General features: G+C 44.9%; 1 long non-coding RNA gene across 1 annotated transcript in view; it reads left to right on the top strand.

Moving 5' to 3' along the window:
- LOC135976043 (uncharacterized) overlaps nucleotides 1-20,560 on the top strand; it is an 81,915-nt gene extending 61,355 nt beyond the window's left edge. The window contains exon 3 of the long non-coding RNA XR_010593272.1: nucleotides 20,358-20,560. This is a non-coding gene — a long non-coding RNA (uncharacterized LOC135976043). The remainder of the gene's footprint in view (nucleotides 1-20,357) is intronic.
- Nucleotides 20,561-20,915: the final 355 nt, after the last annotated feature.

Below are 20,915 nucleotides of genomic sequence, written 5' to 3'. Positions count from 1 at the left end.
CATGAGCAAAAAGAGAAAAGTGCCTCTCGCATTTTGGGAGGGTTCGGTTTGATCCCACAGGCTGTGCCAACTCAGACACGTTCGTTTTTTTTAATGAGATGAACTACAGTGAGCAGTGACCAGGAAGGGGTGCCATTGACCAGTTTGTTCCAGGATTCAGGAACACTTCTGAGCAGTCGGTGTCTCAGCCACACAAGGGGTTCCTTTCTGAGGATGGGCATTCTGCTCTTGCGGATCAAGAAGCGTTTGCAGTTGTGAGCAGAAATATTTCCAGGGGCTGTGGTTAGAGCAAAGGGATTGAGATGCAATGACTTGCTGAAGGTCACATAGCAAATTAGTGGCAGCGGTGGGAACAGAACCCAGGTCTTCCGACTCTTACAGTGGGACTCTAGCCACTGCACCCCACTGCCTTCCACTACAGGAGCTTGGAAGAAAAAGCCAGATAACTGAGGGATTTATGAGAGGCTGCAGGAAAGCAAAAAGTGCCGGGGTTCTGCTGCCAAGGGTTGCTGCTTGGAATACAGAGGTTGGAGAGAACAAAAATCTCATGTTTACAGTATCAAAAACCTCTGTGGCATCAAATTTACTTTCCTCCTTCCGCAGATGCTGTGAGTTATTAATAGGAATAGTTGAGGGGCTCTGAGGGCAGCTGTTGTAGAAATTATGCCTCTGCCTTTAGCTCATTTTTAGCGCTAGTTTAAGCCCTCAGAATCTCCTCCCACTCATTTGCCTCCCAGAACTGATACAGAAATACCTCTGCCTTGACTGTTCCCTAGAACTGGCACAAACCACTCCTGGAGCAGGAGGGGGGACCTCAATAGAAGATCGTGTAAAAGGCACCGAAACATTTCAACAACTTGAAGGAGCTAAATCACTGTGAGACTGCTGAGTCCAACCTTCCAAGTCAAAAACACCCTCCCCAGACTGGCTTAGAGGAACCAGAGAGGTCAAGGATTGAATGGGCCTTGGAAAGAGAACTGCCTTCTCCTACAAAGGGGTAAGGCCCATTGACTGGTATGGGGTGGGGAGGAAACTGCAGTGCCCATGTGGCACCTGTCCTCCCTAAGCCAGCAGTCTCTGGGGTCATCAGTCTATGGCCAGTTTTCACTAGGGCTTTCTCAGTGTGCCTGGGTCCAGTGACCCTGTTTTTAGTATCATGTGTATTGCAATAGAAGAAGGATTAGTATCTCCATTTAACAGATAGGGATCTGGCTCAGCGAGATTATACGACTCGCCCAAGGTCACACAGTGAGTCTGTGGCAGAGCCAGCAACTGGACCCAAATCTCCTGGTTCCCAGTTCATTGGCTCAATCACAAGACCAACCTCTCCAAAGAGGTGTTTTGTTTTGCTTTGGGATTTTGGAATTAAAATGCAGCTTACTGGGGGGCTGGGAAAGAACAAATCCACAAGACTCAATCTCTGCCAAAGAAAGTAAGTCACACGAACACCCACAGAGGGAGAGCACTGCATTGCCGATGGCTCTTGGAGATGCCATTTTTCCAGGGTGTATCCCAGGAAGTCACACAAGCAGCTGCACCCTGTTTCCTACAGAGCCTCGCTTGGCAAGTACTGCATTACTCTCAGCATTTTCCAGCCAGCTCTGCAGAAATGGTGGAGAAACAGTGCCTGTCCCCAGAGATAACGGCCTATCCGCTTTAGCTGCAGACAATATTGTCTAATAATTAGACACTAAACCACAGCCGCTTGGTTCGCAGGTTCACTGAGCTCTTTTGATGCGGCGTTAATCAAAACTTGTGTGAGTAAATGAGAGAAACCCTCATTCTATTCAAAGAACGTGCTAATGACATTTGTTTTTTGCATCTGATGCATTCGTTAGTCTGAAAATGGAACTGGATGTTTCTGATGTTTCTGTCTCTCTTTTTTTAATGCCTACATGAGCTTTACAAATCAGACACAAGCCCTTTCAATTTGTCTTCGGCTTGATTTAATCAGAGCAGCGCTGTTTGGAGAAACTGTGTTCCGATCAAAGCGGAGAAAAGGAAACGTGGAGTGTCCTCGTTTTATTCTGATGCAAAGCAAAACAAATGTGCGTCAAGGGCAGTAAAACAAAATGAGAAATAAAAGAGAAAAGTATTAAACACAGGGATCTGAATGGCACCATCCCTGCCCCCAGCAGTCTCTTGTGCATTAGAAAAGGGTTAGCAGAGCCAAAAGGTGCCTTGGAAATGTGAGTGCTCGTCATGTCTTCTGCCAGTGGAGACTAGGCAGCACCTGCAGCATGAGAGATCGCTCTTCAGCTCAGATATCACAGGCTTTTCCACGCTCAGCTAAGACTGCAGCTTCACTTGTTTTGTTCCCCACCAGAAGGGGCAGGCATGAGGGGTGGCAATTACATCGATTTACCAGTGGTGTGATTAGGTTTTGCACGATTCTGGGAATATGATCCTCAGGTTTCAATTCTATCCTCCTACAGGTATCAGAATTCATCGGTTTTAAGATTTTATTCTATTCTGTTCTCATGCAGGACTCCCATTAAACAAGGCAACTAATGTCTATCAAACACGGTTCTTCCCCATTCTCCTCTCCACATTTATTACGTGCAGGGTACATGTGCAGAAATGTTAGTGCATATCAGTATGCTATGTGTCATTCTGGGGGAAGGCAAGGTGGTGCAGCGTGCATTTAGACCAGAATACAGTGAGGTTTGTGGCAGTTTGTAGTAGCGGAGAGTTCTGCAGGCTGGGGCCAGGCAAGAATGCAACCTACGTCTCTGCACTGTCAAAGCATGGTCCCACGTGGAGAGCCTGAGGAGATCTGAAGAGGACATTACTTGACGTTGCTAAACCCACCCAATCCCTGGCTTCTCATCAGATGCTTTTAAAGCTGTCAGCCGCACTGATGCATGGTGGGTAATGTTATGCCGCTTATGCAAATACCTTCACCAAAGGCTTATTAAAGAACATTTAGCCTCCCAAACTGACAGCATTACTGTAACACTGAGGTGATTTCTGGGAGGCCTCTTTATAGGCAAAGTATAGTCATAGGAGCTTATAACCTGGTGGGAATCACACTTATCTAATCTCTTCCACTTCCCTCCCCCGCCTCCAAATTCATGAACTTTTATGGTACCGCCTGTATTTTTGAAAAGGCAAATGGGAGAGACAACCCTTCCAGAAGAAACAGTGTGCATGAAAAGAATTATATATGCTACAGTAAATTTAGTATGAAATTGCCATGCCAGCCCCAGAGGAAAAACAGCCTTTTATGTCTTACTTTTCAAAGCACCAAAATCTGCATTTGCCTCTGCGCCTCTTATAGCTATTTTAAGTGACCTGCGTGACCATATTGCATGGCATATAAATTTCACCTCAGTTGTTGTTATTAGCGTTATTTATATTATGGTATCAGGTAGAAGACCTACCTGAAACTGCGCTAGCCACTGTACGTACACAGAGTCAGAGGCAGTCCCTGCCTTAAAGAGCTTGCAATCTAAATAGACAAAACAAAGAATGAATGTCCCAGTGAGACATCACACAGCAGGTGAGATGCTGTGGTGGGACTAGGCCCCACATTCACTGTGTCACATGCCATGTCTGACTCACTTGTTCGTGGAGCCTCATTTCACAAGGTTCCCAAAATGGAAAGTAAGTTTTACGCTGTAAACCTCTATCATTTCTGCCTTGCCTCTTAGGGTGAATACATTTTTCTCTCCTTGGGGTCAAAAGCTGAACCAGTCAGCTGTACAATCACTAGGATTCCAACCTAGTAGAAGAGCTTCCCTCATACTGCATGGGAAGTGCGCAACATTTTGCTCGCTACTTGGAAAGTGTCTGTCCTACACTAGCCGTGTATGACCCACAATATATTAGCACAACTGTGCCCAGCAAACTGAAGAATTTTTAAAGTTTGGAAGAACTTACTTCACTGAATGCATCTCCCAAGGCATTGTGGTTCTGGAATGAACATTTTAATTAACTGATCTATGACAAGACAAAACAGCTAAAGAAGAAACTAAATTATAGGAAGAATCATGATGGGTTTCCCTGCTGAGCATTGCAAAGAGAGCTAAGAAAACTTTCAAATGGTCCATAATTATCGGACATAAATCTGAGAATCTCAGAAGATGGGACTGTCACCAGTGAGACATGGCAGTGAACATCTCTCAGGAAATGGTAAGACAAACAAGAGAAATACAGTAATAATAGAGGAGAGTCACTGGGACGAAGGTGGGAGAAAAAATACAGAAACTAAGATTCTACAGTAATATCTATTTTGTCCCGCCAAATGAGCTAATGAGCAGTAAAGCATGTAACTGAGAGGAGAATATGGCCCATTGTCTACTAAATGCTACGTTCACAGCACATAGCGAGAAGTTAGATACAAACATAACTAATCTTGCTGGAAGTTTGCAGCGTAACAGGACTTTATGTCTTTAGAATTCAGAACAATAACACAAGAACCAAAAACAGAGAGAGAGGAAACAGGCTACTCCCTGAGGCAGCAAGGCACAATTCACCCTACCTTGCTTTAAACTGGCTCTTTCTGATTGACACCACCTGGTGCTCGCACACTTTGCTACAGAGCCCCCTAGCCTGCAAGCAAGACCTGGAACCACCTAACCCTCTCTTATAGCGATAGCTTGCAATTCCAGTGCAGTGCTCAATACACCACACTAAACAGGGTTCCATCAAATGCGGTAGAAAAAGGAGGAAGCATTTGCTGAGCAAGATTCTGGAGATAAGAGTCAAGAGCATGCAGCTGAGAAGACCCTGAGCAAAACCAGGGTGTTTGTATTTGGGGGACAATTTCATTGCTCCTCCAGTTTGGCAGTAAAGCTGCACTCTCCGCTGGAGCCCTCGCATCTCCCCTCTGCGTAACAGAGAGCACCTTAGAACATTAAAATTGAGAAGACTCAGTGCAGAGCATCTGTCGCTCTGAATCTCCTAATCCCATGGTAAACCAGAGAGCGCTCCATTAAACAAATGCACAAGGAATGCTTTCCCTTAAGGACTAAGATTCCTCCCTCCAAAGGATCAAATAAGAGGCCAGCTCCCATTGCATATAGCGATCCCTATTCAGGCTTCCCCCCCGAGGCTGACAAGAACATCAGACTGTGCAATGAGCTTTACTGGGACAGGAGTTCACTTCCTTGAGAAATTCAGTCCCTTAATATAAGATTAAATAAATTCTCTGCAGATGTGCCAGAAAATCTGTTGGATGGGAATGCAGCCACTCTTCTGAAGAGTGGAAATCAATCTAATTATCTGAGCTCATTCTTCCATCAGGCAAGGAAACCTGGAAATGAAGTGAACAGCATTGTCCCACTGGGACTTGTGAGATGTTCGTTCAGAGGAGACCTCTGAGCAGCTTCCATTTCTACAAGTAAAGAAAAAGTGACTGGGCAGCATTTTGCTGATTGCTATTGTATTCCCCCCTCTCCCCTAAACAGGGATTAGCCGTCGCTGCCAAGCAGGTAGATTAGCTCCTGCAGGGTGCAGCTAAAGAAACTCACGATTTGGGGATCAAAGCTTCAGGAAGCAAGAAATCTGGTGTGTTTTGCAGTAAGTTTTTCATTCCAGTTGCAGTGGGATGAACCACCTAGAGAACTAAGGAGTTTAACCAGGACAATCATCCGCTTTCCTAAAGGGGCACCTGGGGAAAGGACGCTGCCTGAGTGTGTTACATGTCTCCGAACAGTCTAAACATATCATCCCATGGACAGAGATGAGGTCCATTATTATTATAGTAGCTCCTGCCCCCCTCACCCCAAACCAAGGTCTGAGGCCCCAGTGAGCCAGGTTAGAGAAGGCCAGCAAAGGAAAGACAGGCACAGAGAAATGAAGTGGCTGGGCCACTCAGCAGGTCAGCAGCATAGCCAGGACTAGAATCCGTGTCCCAGTGTAGTGCCTTTTCCACTAGATCCCACAGTCTCACGAGGTTCAGAATTGTCCCCCTTAAACCAATCAAACACTTGTCAAGCGGGTTTCGCAGCCATCCCTCCCAGATGGATCTCAGGCTGCTGGTGAATCAACATGTGGTGTGTGGATCACTTGCTAGTGGTCAACAGCAAGTTGGCAGGTCATTTGGTGTGGGCTAGCTTCCTTATTTCCACCTAAGAGAAACGGAATAGCTGTGAGGGGGAGATGAAATGGAGAGCACAAGCAGGCTGCACCAACTGGCCCACAGATCACTTACCACGCAGAATGCCGCTGAAAATACAGGAAGGATAAAATCCTGGCCCCATTGCAGCCCATGGCAAAACTCCCATTCATTTCACTGAGGCCAGCATTTCACCCTAAATACTTCCCTAATCTCACAGTTCCACATCAGCAGTTGCTGTGGTTGCAGGGGTGGGTTTTGTACTGGAGCGAATGGGAGGGGAGGTCTCCCTGGGACTGTCTCTCTCTTATGATGTGTTCATCACGCCGGCAACCTTTGAGAACCCCCTGCACCTAATCAGTGCAGACTGAAGTTTTTCAGGGGCTTTGGAGTTGTCAGCATGTGAGCACCAGGGAGTGAGGAAGGGGAATGGTCGCAGCTGGAGGAATCCATGAGCCACACACGTAGAGCAGATGTACATAAATAAATATTTGTGATGTGTCTCAGTTACTGTAAATTCTGGCTCTAATCTTTAAACTACTTGTATCCAACATGTGGGTTAGAAAAGCCCACACAAAGCCTCAGGGCTGGAACTACAGTAAACAACAGCCTTTAGCTTTTAGAAACCCACTACTGCTGTCTCTCTGGCTCCAGAGCATTCCCCTGATTAGTGTGGAGTTGCTGATGAGCTCATCAGTCCCCCGGCTGGGAATGTGAGCACTAGGGGACTTAGCTCCTTAGCAACTATTACTCCAGGAGTTTGCAGTGCTATCACTTCACACACCTTAGCAGAGCCGCTCAGATGTCCTCGCTAGCCTGCCAGCAATTTTTATTAGGAAGTAACATGAATGTCAAACACTAATTCTTCATTAATCAATTAGCCACTAAAGATAAGGCAATAATTCTCAACCCTGAAACAACGAATTCTAAGAGAGCTGTGATTGGCTCTGTCACTCATTAAAAGATTGTGAATGAATTTAGGGGTCGTTCATACGTTGTATGTAATTACATCATGCCCATGTCAATTAATGGCTGCTGAAGTTACAGAAAACACACTGCCAGAGAAGGGAAATAGATTGGAAAATGATTAGATTAGTGATTAATTGATTTTTGTAGCATTTTACTATTGCATGTGTCCCTCTGTAAAGAAATGGAAACGTCCAGGAGCTTAAATGTTAGACTTGCTGTTTCCCCGTAGGTTTGAGTTAGTTTGCACCGATGTCAATGGAAACTGGATATACAATACTACAAATTAGAACTCTCCCAGTGGAAGTCTTTTGCACCTGCATTGCACAGGTTTAAATGACTACTCTAAGATCAAAGCAGCAGAGATTCAGGCCTTATGTTTCTGGTGCGGCTTGGTTTTGTGCTCTATGTTGTCTGAACATAGCTCACTGTCTTTTATTTTATGTGTGATGTGGTGTTTTATGTATGAGGTTCTGGGTTATGACACAAAAGGACTCTATGCTTGTAAAACTAAACTGGCTTTTTATTAAGAGAACTATTTACAGAGATGCTGCAACTGCAGCTAACATTCCAGCCATGTGTGCACAGACTGACTTCCTTGTGTCTCCTCCAAATTCATCCTTCCTGCAACCTGAGCTTCCCCCTCCAAGTTCCATGAAGGATGCTACATGCAGGAGTGCTAAAATCTTAGCTGGTATAAAGCAGCACAGATCCATTGGCTTCCGTGGAATGACATTAACTTACAACTGCTGAGGATCTGGCCCTGAAAGTTCTTCAGCGTCAGTGGCTTGCAGTCATACAGCCTCCCTTTGTCTACAGTTGCTCAGTACGGTAAGGGATTCTTCCTGAAAAGCAGTAATCATGTGATAATGTAACATCTGCTAAACCCTTAGCTAGCTTGCATCATCTTACTGAAAAACAGGGATCTCGAGGGAACTCTTATTTATCTGCATTATTCAATGGAGATTCACTTAACAAAACTTGGCTACAGTTTATTTGGCAAGCTCTGATAGTAACCGAGATCATGGGGGACAGGAGCTAGCATTGATTCAGTTGCTTTTGAAATAATCCCATCCCAAGAGTTTTATCTGCAGCACCCTAGTAAGGAATCATCAGCACCTAGCAAAATAAGAAGACACCCAGTAATGGATCAAGGGCCTCATCCAAAGCCCACTGAAGTTAAGGGGAATCTTTCTATTGACTCAGTGGGATGAGAATCAGGATCATATTGCAATTCTGTTCCATTTGATATCGGTTCTTACACTCACTGTAGTATCTGAGTACCTGAATTCAGAAATTCATTGTCACATGTAGCTGTCACACGTGGCTCTCCCCCTCTCCCCAGGGGAAACTGTGGGGTGATATTTTCATTTCTACTTTATATTTGTTTACTATAGTGATATGAGCACTGTGCTGTTTCCGTTAGCAAAGGCAAGGTGAAGACGTGCACTATGCACACGGAGTGTAAGGTGGAGAACGTGGCTGATCAGAACATTTCAAATTTGACAATTTTCCCCCAAGAAAAAGGGACACACTTTTTGCAAAATAATAATAATAATAATTAATAAATTGATGGAAAACATTCCCATTAACCAGCTCTAGTGGTGAGGTTTGTAGTGGTTAGGAACATAGGACTGGAATGCATCTACTGAGTCCAACTGCCTGCTATCACTGACAACCCCATCATAAAATCCTGTTCATACACGTATCAAGCTCCATCTTAAAACTAGGTGAATTGTTTTCCCTGAACTACTCCTGTGGGGAGGATGTTCCAGAATCTCACTTCTCTGATGGTTAGAAACCTTCTTCTAATTTCTATCCTAAATTTATACAGAGTCAGTTTATACCCATTTATTGTATATGCATTTGAGTGACGGTTCCAGAGCCTGGGACTAGCCCCTGTGAAAGGCCTGTCTCCTGCTTGTTAACTCTACTGCGCCTGAGTACTGAAGCTGTTGGCCACAGATATTTTAGATATCCCGGGTCCAAATCATTGAGCTAATTGAGGAGAAAGACCAAGGCCTTGAGTTGGACCTGGTACTCTACAGAAAGCCAGCTCAGAGAACAGACCACAGCTTTGACATGCTCCAGGTAGGCTGTGCTGCTGTTGTGACACTCTATCATATTCTGTCTAGCTGGATTCAACCCCGTCCTTGGTCCTCTGTACTGTGAGGCTGTCTTACAGAGTTCAGCCCAGAATGGCTCAGTCCCCACACTGAGCTGTCAGCAATTTGGGGCCCTCATGACCCTGGTTTAAACAAGCCAAAATAGTTATACTGCTGTGAGGACTTTAAAAAAAAATGAATGAGTTTTAATTACTAAAATATATACAACCAGGTGTTTTGGTTTCCTCAGTTACAAGCTCTGGCAAGGAGGGGGTGTATTTAAAATGAATTTCTCAGGCTAAAAATATCTTCAAAGGGTATGTTAATTTTGCATATGCTATTTAAATCACTGGCTCACATCTCCAGCTGTTTTGAGTATTGAACTTGGGTAGCTCTTCTCTGCCATCTTTTTTCATCTACATGCTGCATTCAGTGCAATAAACTGGAGCGCCCCACTCTGCTGCTGGACTTCTGCCTGCATTATTTTTACTTCAGTAGGGTTTTTGTTTGTGTATTTTCTGGAGGGACTATTGGTTTAAGTTTAGAGTATGTTTGTTGAGTGTATTTGCCTCTTGCACTCCCTGGAAATCCCCTCAGGCCCCCTCCCCCATTTGCTGATCCTGTTCATTAGCTCATCTTGCTAGGCCATGTGCTGGGTCTATGACTTTCATCCATACATGTTTTCAGAATCTGGCTCTTTATTTTAATCAACTTGGGCTAGAGTGTCAATCCCTTGCTCAGAGTAATGAGCAGTTACTCACGCAGGTAGTTCCATTGAAGCAGATGGGAGCTACTTGTGTGAGAAAATGATTCCACCTCTCTGAATGAGTGGTTCACAATCTGGCCCCACTAGCTAACGTTAAAAATCATCACGATTGTTAGAAGCACCCAAAGGTCTATTTCAAATAAATCATTGCCCTGATCCTAAGCAGTTCCAAGCTTCACATTTTAAAGTGAATCAGAAGCAGCATCATTTATTAGAACAAATTGCTAATGTTGTGTAATCCAGTGCATGTAAACAAGTCCCGTCGTCCCCGGTGCCTTTTTCTATCTACTTTCCAGGCGAATTGGGTGCTTCCACTAAAGCTCTTTTGATAATAAGCCCTTCTGCATGCCTGGATATAGACAGATGCTGATATAATATAGACAAAGAAGAAGAAGGTGGCATGTGATAGGTTTGCACTGGCTGCCAAGAACTGGGGCATTACAGGAGGCAGTGTTGGAGCAGATACTTTCACAGATTCATAGATTTTTAAGGCACGAAGGAACCCTGTGATCATCCAGCCTGACCTGCTGCATAGCACCTGTCAGAGAATTTCACCCAGTTACTCCTGTACACTGAGTCTGAGACAAGGCTGGAACTTAATGGATAGTGTCCAGCGTGGCTGTAACATCTTCTGATGGAACTAAATGGCAGAAGAGTCGCAGGAGCAGAACGGCTGCCAGAGCGAAGGTCATGGTAGTGCCCAATGGCTGCAACCTCTGTGCCAAGAGTGGGACCTCAGAGGGGTACCACCTCCTGAAAAGTTGGCTGAGGGATGCACAGCCTCTGCAGGATCTACACCAAACTAAACCTGCACTGCCCTGGCATATCCCATCCAAGGAAGAGCAGTGGTAGACCGACCCTTCTGTAGGGGTGAATGCCCCACTGCTAGCAGAGAGTCATGCTGACTCAGGGTGATGAAAGTGCCTAGCACGTTTCTGGCCTGAGCTTTTCAAAGATGTCTAAGGGATGTGGACACCCATTTCCCATTACAGGTAATGGAAATCAAGCCTCTAGATCCTTCCTCTCACTTTGGAAATCTCAGAATGGGTACTGTATAATTCATTAACTTGCAGCCCCAGACACGGCCGGGTCAGATTTAACCCAGTGTATGTGAGTGTGTGTATATATATATATATATGCCATGCTTAATATGATAGCCACCCTTTTGACATACACACTGGGGATTGAACCGGGGACGTCCACAGGTAAAAGCAAGAGCTGTTACAGCTTGAGTTAAAGAACCAAGCCTTCTTAACCACGGCTGTAACAGACTCACATTCTTTGTGAATTTGGCACAGATGGGGACTTGTAACCTACACTAACCGGTGGGTTGCATTTACACTCCATGGGCCTGATCCAATGGCCATTGAAGTCAATCAGGTACTATAAGTCTTCAAACCATACATGGTTGAGACCGAAACATCCTGCAGCCATCCTTCCCGGGAAGGGTAGTTGTAGTCCTATTGGGCTCGCGCCTCAGCAGAATGAACCCTGAATGCCAACTGCCTGGGGTGTGTGCCTAGATGTCAAGGAATCTGAAAGTCCCCCTTCCCATATACAAATGGATTGAGAATCCTCAGCAACATTCTTTGCTTTTATTATGTTTGCCTTTTGAATGGGCATGTTCAAATATCCAACCCCACTACCCATAATCTGCCCTGCCACATGGCTTTGGCCCTTGGGTAACCTGAAAGGCGTATGGGGATGCAAAACCTGTCCATCCAGTACAATGGTGGTTTGAATAATAGACTTTATTTATTTATTGCTTAGTCTCAGCATATAAAATGTCACTGTGACTGCTTTAATAGGGCTATAAAACGGAGACTAGCTTTGAAGCCTCATAATTCTTAAATATAGATATTGTTTAAATATTTAAAAGCCCACATTAATGATATTTTAATCCTCTCGGAATGTGTGAAGTTGCAGTCATTTGCATTAATTCTTAGTTGTTGGCCGTTTCATTAAATCTCATTATGAAGATGCAATATACAATGGCGCCTTGTCAATGGGGGTGTTTGTTAATTCCCACCTCAATGCCGGTACGAACAATGCACCGCTTTAAAAACAGCCTTTAGTGCAGCGAGATAAAGCTCGTAACGGCGGCTGTTGTTGGCACTTTCAAGCAGAGCAGCAAAGCTTTGATAATTTTTTTTTTTTAATAAAAATTGTTGTTTAGGATCCTGAGTCATTAGCCGCATCTCTGGGCATTTACAGATGACAACAAAACACTGGCAAAATAGGTTCCTCCCCCTGCTTGTAGTCAAGATCCGAGTTCGGATTTGTGTTTCCCTGGCAACAGAGGATCAGATCCCAGCCCGCCTGTAGCATGGCAGGGCCCAAGCCGAGAGTTTGAGCAGGAAAGGGCAGGCTTGTGTCACACATGCCATGATACCAGACTTTCCCCTGCTGTGTAGACAGAGTGTCTATGCGATCAGGGGAGCAGACCACAAGTGAGGGGATAACCCCTCAGTAGGGAAATGGAGCATGTCAAGAGATACTGAGGTGTAACTGCTTGGGCATGTATATTACATTCTTCCCATTTTGCATTGGGCTAGATGATGTCCTTAGGAGACAGCCCGTAGCTGCTAGACCTAGGAACACACCAGGTAAGGAACTAGGGCTCAGGGAGCCTCTCTCTTCCCCCATGTTTCTAGGGGGTAGTACGTAAGTTGACCGCTTTCCTATTCCGGCAGTCAACTGATACCCCTCCTTCCATCCACACTGATTCAGCTGCATTGGTCAGCGAGTGGAGCCAAGGCTGCTCCTACTCCATCCCCATTTGCTCTGGTGCGGGCAGCAACACATAGCCACACTTACTCCTTCCTCTCAGATTCAAGGTGTGTAGGTATTCATTGTAGAGGAGTAAGGGTGGATCTTCACCCCTCCCCAGGGGCATAGACAACTTTTTTTATTTGGGGGGAGAAAGAGGGGCTAGAGTTAAAAAAAAAATAAGCCTAGCTGTTAACTATTGGTTTTGCATGATCTGATAATTCAGTTTGTTCTTTACAGCCCAGGAAGGGCACCGTCCTCTGATGGTCTCAGCTGTTTGAAATCCCTCTCCTGCCCCCAGGGAATCAGCTGGCTCTTTGTAGCAGGGCCAGGCTGGAGGTATCCCCTGCAGCAGGTTCTGACTCCATTCTTCCCTGCCTGGAAAATGGTTCAGCAAGCAAGGTCTGCTCTTTTTATGAAGGGACATCAGAGTGTTTGTGCTTCTCCCACTCTATCTGCAGCCCTCTTTCTCTTTTTTGTGCTTGAGGACTTCTGCTCCTGGGATAGGTCCAGCCTGAGGCCACTTCTCTGGGGCTGAATCCCAGAGCTTCCTGATTGGCTCTTCTTCTCCCCCACCGCCCAGCACTTCCGCTGCACATACTCCACGTACTTTTTCCGCAAAGGGAGCTGGGAGGTGAGATATGATGGAGTCTGTGGGGTTTTTTTTGGCTGTTCTTTTGCCTCTGACTCCAGTCCCATCATGCCTGGGGGTCCCATCATGCCTTCAGCTATCGTCTTCTTTGTAGTATTTCCCTTGTCGTGATGTCTGAGTGAGAGAGGAACCCTATGGAGTTACCTAAATAAAACATAAAAGCAATTGTTTTCCAGGGTAATCCACAGATCGGGTTTAACTGTTCCCTTGCCTCATTCTGCCACATTCAGGATTGTTCTACAAAAAATGCAGTGACTGTATAAAACCAAGAGGCCAGCTAAATGTTTGTTTGCCAGAGAGTATTTTGTGTGTGTGTGTGTGTGTGTGTGTTTTCTGCAATCCTGCACTATTCTTACTGAGTAGTGACCAAGTGAAGTACAAAAACCAAGTGTATATTTTCACGGTCCTAAAATGAAATTGCTTTAAAACATGGCAACTGGAAAGGGAGGAAACTACCCTTTCAACAACAAGTGGATTAACTCCTGCTGCTTGTAGTGATGAGCTGTCTCTTCCATCACCTGCAATTGGAACCAACGGCCAGTCGCCAGACACCTCATCAACTACAACTTATGTCTTTCCCCATGCGTAACTTTGGAAATAAAGGCCATTCTTTCTCCTCATCCTGATCTGATTATTTCCAATGGCTTCATTATTCTGAAGCTAGTGACAGCACATTTTGTTTCTATTATTGTACAGCTTTTAGGTGCAAACTACTTTTGACAAAGTACACCGATTAAGCTTTCACACAGTTTCGATTCCCTAAGTGGAAAAAGGCCCGATCCAAATATGAGCGGCACCAAGCTTCTTCATGCCATCACGAAGCACTTGATATCCTGCCAAAGGCCACAGAGAATATTGGTGACAAACTAAGTTTCCAGTACTCTCAGGAGAAAGAAGGAAACAGGAAGATACAAATGAAAATACTAAGTAGCACATGTTATTTTACCAGACAAGGACTTGGACGGTCATTATACTGAACAAGCTGAACGTATGTCATTAAGTGGAGATGCTGACTGTAACTTCATTCAATTGCTTTGTTTGCAGGCAGAATATGATTCAGACCTTTCAAAGTGTCTGCAAAAGAGACTATTTCCCAAGTCCAGCTATTCAAGAGGAGATAATGGAAATCAAGTCTTTTAAAATTCAGAGGGATATTGCTGAGAAAATTTCTGGACAGTGATATACAATTATGGTAGATGAAAAACAGACTTCTCCAACCAAGGGCAAGTGGGTTTATACCTGCGTCATGTGGGTGATGACATGAATGTTTATGAGGTGTTCACTAGATTATGCAATGTAACTTGTACATTGGCGGAGGTAATGGCATCAGTAATTAAAGATATATTATTGTGTCTACATCTGAGGATCAACAGCTGTCACAGACAATGCTATAATGGTGCTGCCAATATGGTAGGCTTAATTTCAGGTGTAGCAATCAGACTCAACTGAAGGAATTACAAGCAACATATACTCATTGCTATAGTCATACTTTGAATTTGGCATGCCCACGAGACTATTAAAAATCCGACTATCCTCAGAGATGCTCTTGAAATTGCTTACTAAATCGAAACATAATTAAAAATACCCGAACATCTTGTTTGGGTATTTTTAATTATTTCAAGACATAAAATCTGAAGTGTTAAGTACATCGCCAGGCACCTGTGTCCTCTACCCAACATGGACTCTTAGCGCAGAAGCATTGGTTTCAGTTTCTGAGAACTACCTTGCGCAGTGTGCAACGTGGGAGGTTGAGAAGAATGTAATGAACCACCCTGAACTGGTGGCATAGTAGCTCATATGGAAAAGTTTAACTTCCTCTTTGGTATTGAACAAGGTAAAAAAGTCCTCAGTGTGTTAGAAAATCTGTCCCAAACTCTGCAAGTCAGAGAGCCAGGCTCGAATGGCAATGACACTGAATTCATGTCAGTCCATCCAATCAGATGAACACTACAACTTATTCTGGGAGCAAATCCACAGAAAAGTTTAAAGTTGGAGATAGTTGGAATGCCTAATCTTCCAAGGAAGAGAAAAGTTCCCAAGAAAATGCAAATAGGGACAGATGAACCCAGCTACTCAAATTCAGCAAAGGAATTGTATAAGTACATTGACTTTAAAGTAATTGATTTTACAATTCAAGTATTCCAGTATTCAATCAAGATATGAACAGAAAGGCTAAAAAATTATTCAAAAACTTGAAACGCGCATAATGCCAAATATAACAGAAACTCAAGTTCAAAATATGCTTCTGGTGTATGGTTCCTATTTCAACCAGGATCGACTGATTCGTCAGCTTCATCTGCTGCAAGCCAACTGTCAGTTCACAGAAAGATCACTGAAGTCAGTTCAGAAATATCTGAAATATCAGTTCACTCAGACAAACTGAATGTCAGCTGTTCTCTGAAGTGGCAATGTGGATAAAATGATTTTGGTGAAACCAGCAACCAATGTGTAGACAAGCGTAGTTTCAGTGCTCTGCACTGTATTAAAACATGGCTTGGATCCACAAGGGGACAATCACAGCTCAACTGGTGTCAGATTTTACATGTACACAAAGACAAAACCGATAATTTACAGCTTACAGATGATGCAGGAAAATTCATTTCAAGATGGTCGTTGTTTGTAACCTCTTCAGATGTGTGAGTCATTCTTTCCATTCATTTTTTAAAAAGCAACAATTTAATAAGTAGACTGGTGCCATCACTTGTCCACTTTTAATAAAGTGAGATAAATGAGACCACAGCACATACAACCCCATAGGTGCAAGTGCCCTTGAGTCTCGGAGTACAAGGGAATCTGTGGCCACTTCCATCTGAGTTGAATTCAGTATATTCCCTTAACTCTCTTGTGAAATCCAGGTCTCAGTCTCTGAGGTTTGCTCTGGAAATGTTCTACAGCTCACCTGGGAGGTCTTGCAGGCCCTAACCTCTGACCAGAAGAGACTGCTACTCCATCATTGTCACTGATCCCTGTTCTGATCTCAGCATCCTTTGTTTGCTTTGGCTCTTGAAGTCATCCTCTCCAAAGGGTACTAACAATCACAGGACCTCTCTCTGTCTCTCTCCGCTCTCTGTCCTGTGGTGTGTAGGAAGAGAAGATACAAACATTCACCTAATTTGAGCCCCTCCATTGTGAAAACTGATACAAAGAAAACACTTATTTTCTCCATAATGTCCTTATCCTACTTAATTGCTCACATTAGCCTCTGTTGGTCCAGTGGACTCACCAGTTCTCTGGCAAACTTCCTGCTTCCTTTACACGTAAAAATGTCTTGAGATTTGTTTTTATTTGTTCTTCCTGCTCCCTCTTACTCTCCTAATTTCCACCTTGCATCTTGCCTACTTCTTCCTATTGGCTTCACTCGAACTGGATTTCCAATTGCAAAGGACACCTGTTTGGCCTGAACAACTTTTTGAACTTTACCATTCAACCATGCAGATTTTGTTCTTGTTTTCTTGCTTAGGGAGCATACATGCCTTCTGGGACTCCATTGTGGTTGTTTAGGTAGCCTCCATGTTGAGTCTAAGTATTTAAATGTCCTCATTTTCCACATTAGAACCTCTTTGGGGGATTTTTTTTTAAACGAGGAAGCTATCTAAAGGGCATTTGCATTTGATCCAGATATCTCTAGCATCTTCAAATTCCAGATCACAATTGAACAGCCTTCAAGATGCTCCAGAATTCCAAAAGTATCTGAAGTGATATCGTTTAAATGAGCCTGGCATTATTTTCAGGCATGCTTTAGTAACGTGCGCTGCAGTATGTTGTTTAAAATGTGCCTAGAATGCAGACACTGCTCCTAAAAAAAGAATGAAAACTATGTGACCATCAAGTTATTTTTATTTGGAAACTATCCCCTGGGTTAAACAGAAAGGCCTCTGTCTCGGCAAACTTCCCCCTCTGCTTTGTAAATGCCCCAAGAATCTCATTGGATATGCTGCATCTGACCAGGAGAAGTGATTCCATTTCTGGCACGTTGATTAGCTCCTTGACAAAATCTCCAAGCATGACAAGTTATATCACAGAATGATGCAGTCTAATCCATCCGATGAGAGCTCACAAATAACAGGCAATGAAATACAAAAAAAAAATCCAATATTCATTCACTGAGTACGATTTGGTTTATATTACTGTGGCGGAATGAGGCACTGTTATTCTCATGCTGCTGGACTGATAAGAGTATGGGGCTATTAGAAATCATTGTGGATGGAGGCGAGGAATTGCCATTCCTGACTTTTTTTCATTGCCACCTTTCCAAAGGCCAAAGTCATCTCTCTGAATGCCCAATCTCCCAGGATTGGACCTTTACATGCACGATACCAGTGCAGGGGTGTATGTATGTATTTTTGATGGGAAAGGATCACTGGGCAGAATCAGGACCAGGATATCTATCAAATAATGATGCAAACCTAGAAAGACGCGGGGAAGAAGGGGAATACAGCCCTGCTTCAGATAGCTTGAGGGGTGGATTTCCCTGGCCTCCTCCCCCTAAAAATAAAGCACTGAGGAGCACCAGCCCAATTGGAAGCATCTAGCATTCCCAAGGGTGTTGGGACTAGCCGTGGAGCAGTTACGAGAATCCCATTTGCAGTGGGGCTACTCGTTCCCTAAATGGAGACAATTTCTCCGCTGAGGAAATACCTAGTGGCTTCAGAGTACGGCCCTTTCAAAAATGCATTTCCACCTCTGGCTACTGCTCTAAGACGTGCAGGTTGCCCCTGGGATTTGGACTGCGTAAGCGCTTTTACCATCAAGAGCCAGGACACGGGAGAGAACAATTGCTACTGTAATCCCTGTGAAGGCAGCTGGTCACCATATGCCACTTGTTTTTATTGGCTGTCAGCTGTCATTATCCTGTCACTAAAAGGAAGGGAGGGGCTGCAAGAGGCATCAGTCTAGTACACCCAGGTTAGGCAGCAGAATTCTCCAGACACGACTTTGGCACCATCCAAGACAGCACTAGGATCTCCAGCTAGCTTACTGGGGGGAGGGGCTCTGCATCTGGCGCTGCTTGCCTGCTTCAGCAGAACAGTGACCAAACTGGCCATCGACAGAGTCAAACTGTTGGAAACCAAGGCCTGGTTCTCCCCTTGCTTTACCAGCTGGGAGTCACTCCAAGGAAATGGACAGGCGCACATTGCTGTAAGCCAGGGGGAGGACCCAACTGGCCTGTTTTTCCTAATAAATGCCACCCCCTTTCTGGGAGGTTGTTTATTTGATTAAATATGGTGGAATGTTCAGAGGGATCCGCAGGAGGCTAGAGCCAGCTGTTTGCAGTCCCAGGCTTCCCTCCTTCGGCTCCCCGGCAGCGTGGCTCCATAGTCCTGGACGAGGCTGCCCAGGGACCCCCTGCACCCCTCTCATTTAAGCATTTATGTAGATACTTACATCACCTGCACCCCGTAGGGTCTGAGCACCTAAAGGGGGGTCCCTCTTGTGGAGAGAACTTAGTGGAACAGGTAAAGAGCTGCAGGATGCATTCTCCATTTGAGGGAATTTCCACAGGGCCCGAGGGAGGTGCTCTGCATGTTATGAACCCATCCCATCACTCCCCACCCCCAGCCCTCACAACCCAAGCCCCCACATGGTTCCTGACCAGGCATGGTGCTCTGAAGGTGTCTAGCATCCCTGCCATGTAGTCAGAGAGATTCCTCTCCATGCACAGGTCTGGTATTCGCCATCCGGCCCCTCTCTTTGTAGAGATGTCTAACTACAACCAGAGGCTCCCGCAGAGTCAAACAGAAATTCAGACTCCTTCTGGGGCACCTCTCTGTTCTTTATGATCTCGTTCAAATTAAAGCCACTCCATCCCGCAGGGGTAGGGATTAGTTCAGACACCTTTGGGGCGGCTAAGCAATTGTTTAAACCTTTAGGACAAGGGTCCAAGTCGGGACATTCTTGAGGCGGACAGACAGTTATGGTTAGTTCTTCAGAGCCTGGGGACAGTGGCTGGGAAACATCTCCCCAGAGGGGCAGTGGAGCAGCAAGGCGTCAGGTATCCATGTCCCTGCCAATAGATTAGAGTGAAGCCACTCAGCAAAAGGAGATACGAGCACGCTCAGCAAACGCAAGTGGCCTTTGCAAACCTGTAGTCTGACAAGCTGAAGGAGACTCGGGATTATAATAAGGCAGCTTCTCACCACTGAGAGAGGGAACAGGAGACAGAGCCCAAGACAGTGTGAACGTTTCCAAGAAAGCGAGAGGCAAAGCGTGGCCTTTCTGTTCAATCCATGGCTGTCTACTGCCACTGCCAACAAGCAGGCCAGTTAGTGTTAGCAGTGACAGGGAACACGTGCCTGCTAGGAACTAGAGTGCCATCACCTTGCCCTTTAACGCAGCCTACCCAGCAGCCATGTGATAGCACCTGGTAACATTTCAACCATGGTGACCAAACTGGGGCATATTAGAAAGGCTCTGTAGCCATTAAACAATATCCAGTCTCCCTACACATAGTCCTGGGGCCTTCAAATTCCTTCAGGAAGGGGATGTCTATTTTTTTTTTTGATAAGTCACTCATGATATGGAACGTTAAGGGACCAATAACTGTGTGACTCTTTTTTACCAATCCTTGGTCCCTGGGCTGTAGACTTTGAGAAGTTTCTAAACTCTCAGCATGTGGGATGTTTTTTGTTTCTAAAGTAGAGGCCGTTCTTTGTCTGCCAGATTTGCTGTTGCCTGTTTCCCTGCTAGACGCAGCCTGATAGATGGTTGCTGGCAATACCAGAGTACCAGACAGACAGTGCATAACACACACAGAGGGAGCTATTTATCAGCCTTCCACCAGGCAGGCAATCTACTTGCATGGTTGCCCAAATCTGAGCAAGGCTGTTGACTCATCTCTAATTACAATAACCTTAATTTCCCCTTCAGATCTCTTCTATAGATTTCCATACTAACTAGGAGAGTTCTTCACTCAGACAAATGCATCAGACTGACTCTTCACTGGGGCGGTTATTATCTGCATTTATTCATGTTCTATTGAAATGTTCCGACCGAATGAGTGTCTACAAATAAACCATCTTGTTCCTTTTGATCCCAAAGCTCAGCGGAGAGCAGTCATGTTAGAATGATGGTACCAGCGCATCCAGCCAACTGGAAGAGAGCAATGCCAGGATAGCAAGAGCAGAACAGTTGGATCCTTGTCCTGGGGGTAAAGTTCGCCAAACCTGAAGACGTTCTTAGCTTGCAGCAAAAGAGCTTGCATGAAAGATGGATCCCTCAGGTCCTGGGTCCACTGGAGACAAGTAAGCAGTGCCCATCACTCCATGCATTTCCTTATGGGGAATAGAAACAAAAGGGTGTGATGCTTGGTATATTAAGGAGGGTTTGAATAATTCATGTATATCCCTTGGTGGGGTATTTGCCCCATACTTGCCCTGAAAGGGTCAATCTAGGCTAAAAAGGTGGTCAGTTAACTGGACAGGCCACCTCTGAGGGGAATCAGGTGGATTACCTAATCCCCTGACTGAATAATGAGGGAGCCCAGCTGAGGAGGAAGAAGATGGCTGAGTTTATAAAGGCAGGAAGCTGATAGCAGCTGGGAAATAGGCTGCAGTCACTGCCTAGGAGAAGGGAGGTGTGTTTGGGGTTACTGAGGCA

The sequence above is a fragment of the Chrysemys picta genome, chromosome 16, assembly GCF_011386835.1.
Source record: "Chrysemys picta bellii isolate R12L10 chromosome 16, ASM1138683v2, whole genome shotgun sequence".
NCBI classification, from domain to species: domain Eukaryota; kingdom Metazoa; phylum Chordata; order Testudines; family Emydidae; genus Chrysemys; species Chrysemys picta.
Note: the sequence above shows the minus strand (reverse complement) of the source record. Positions and strands in the feature narration are given on the sequence as shown.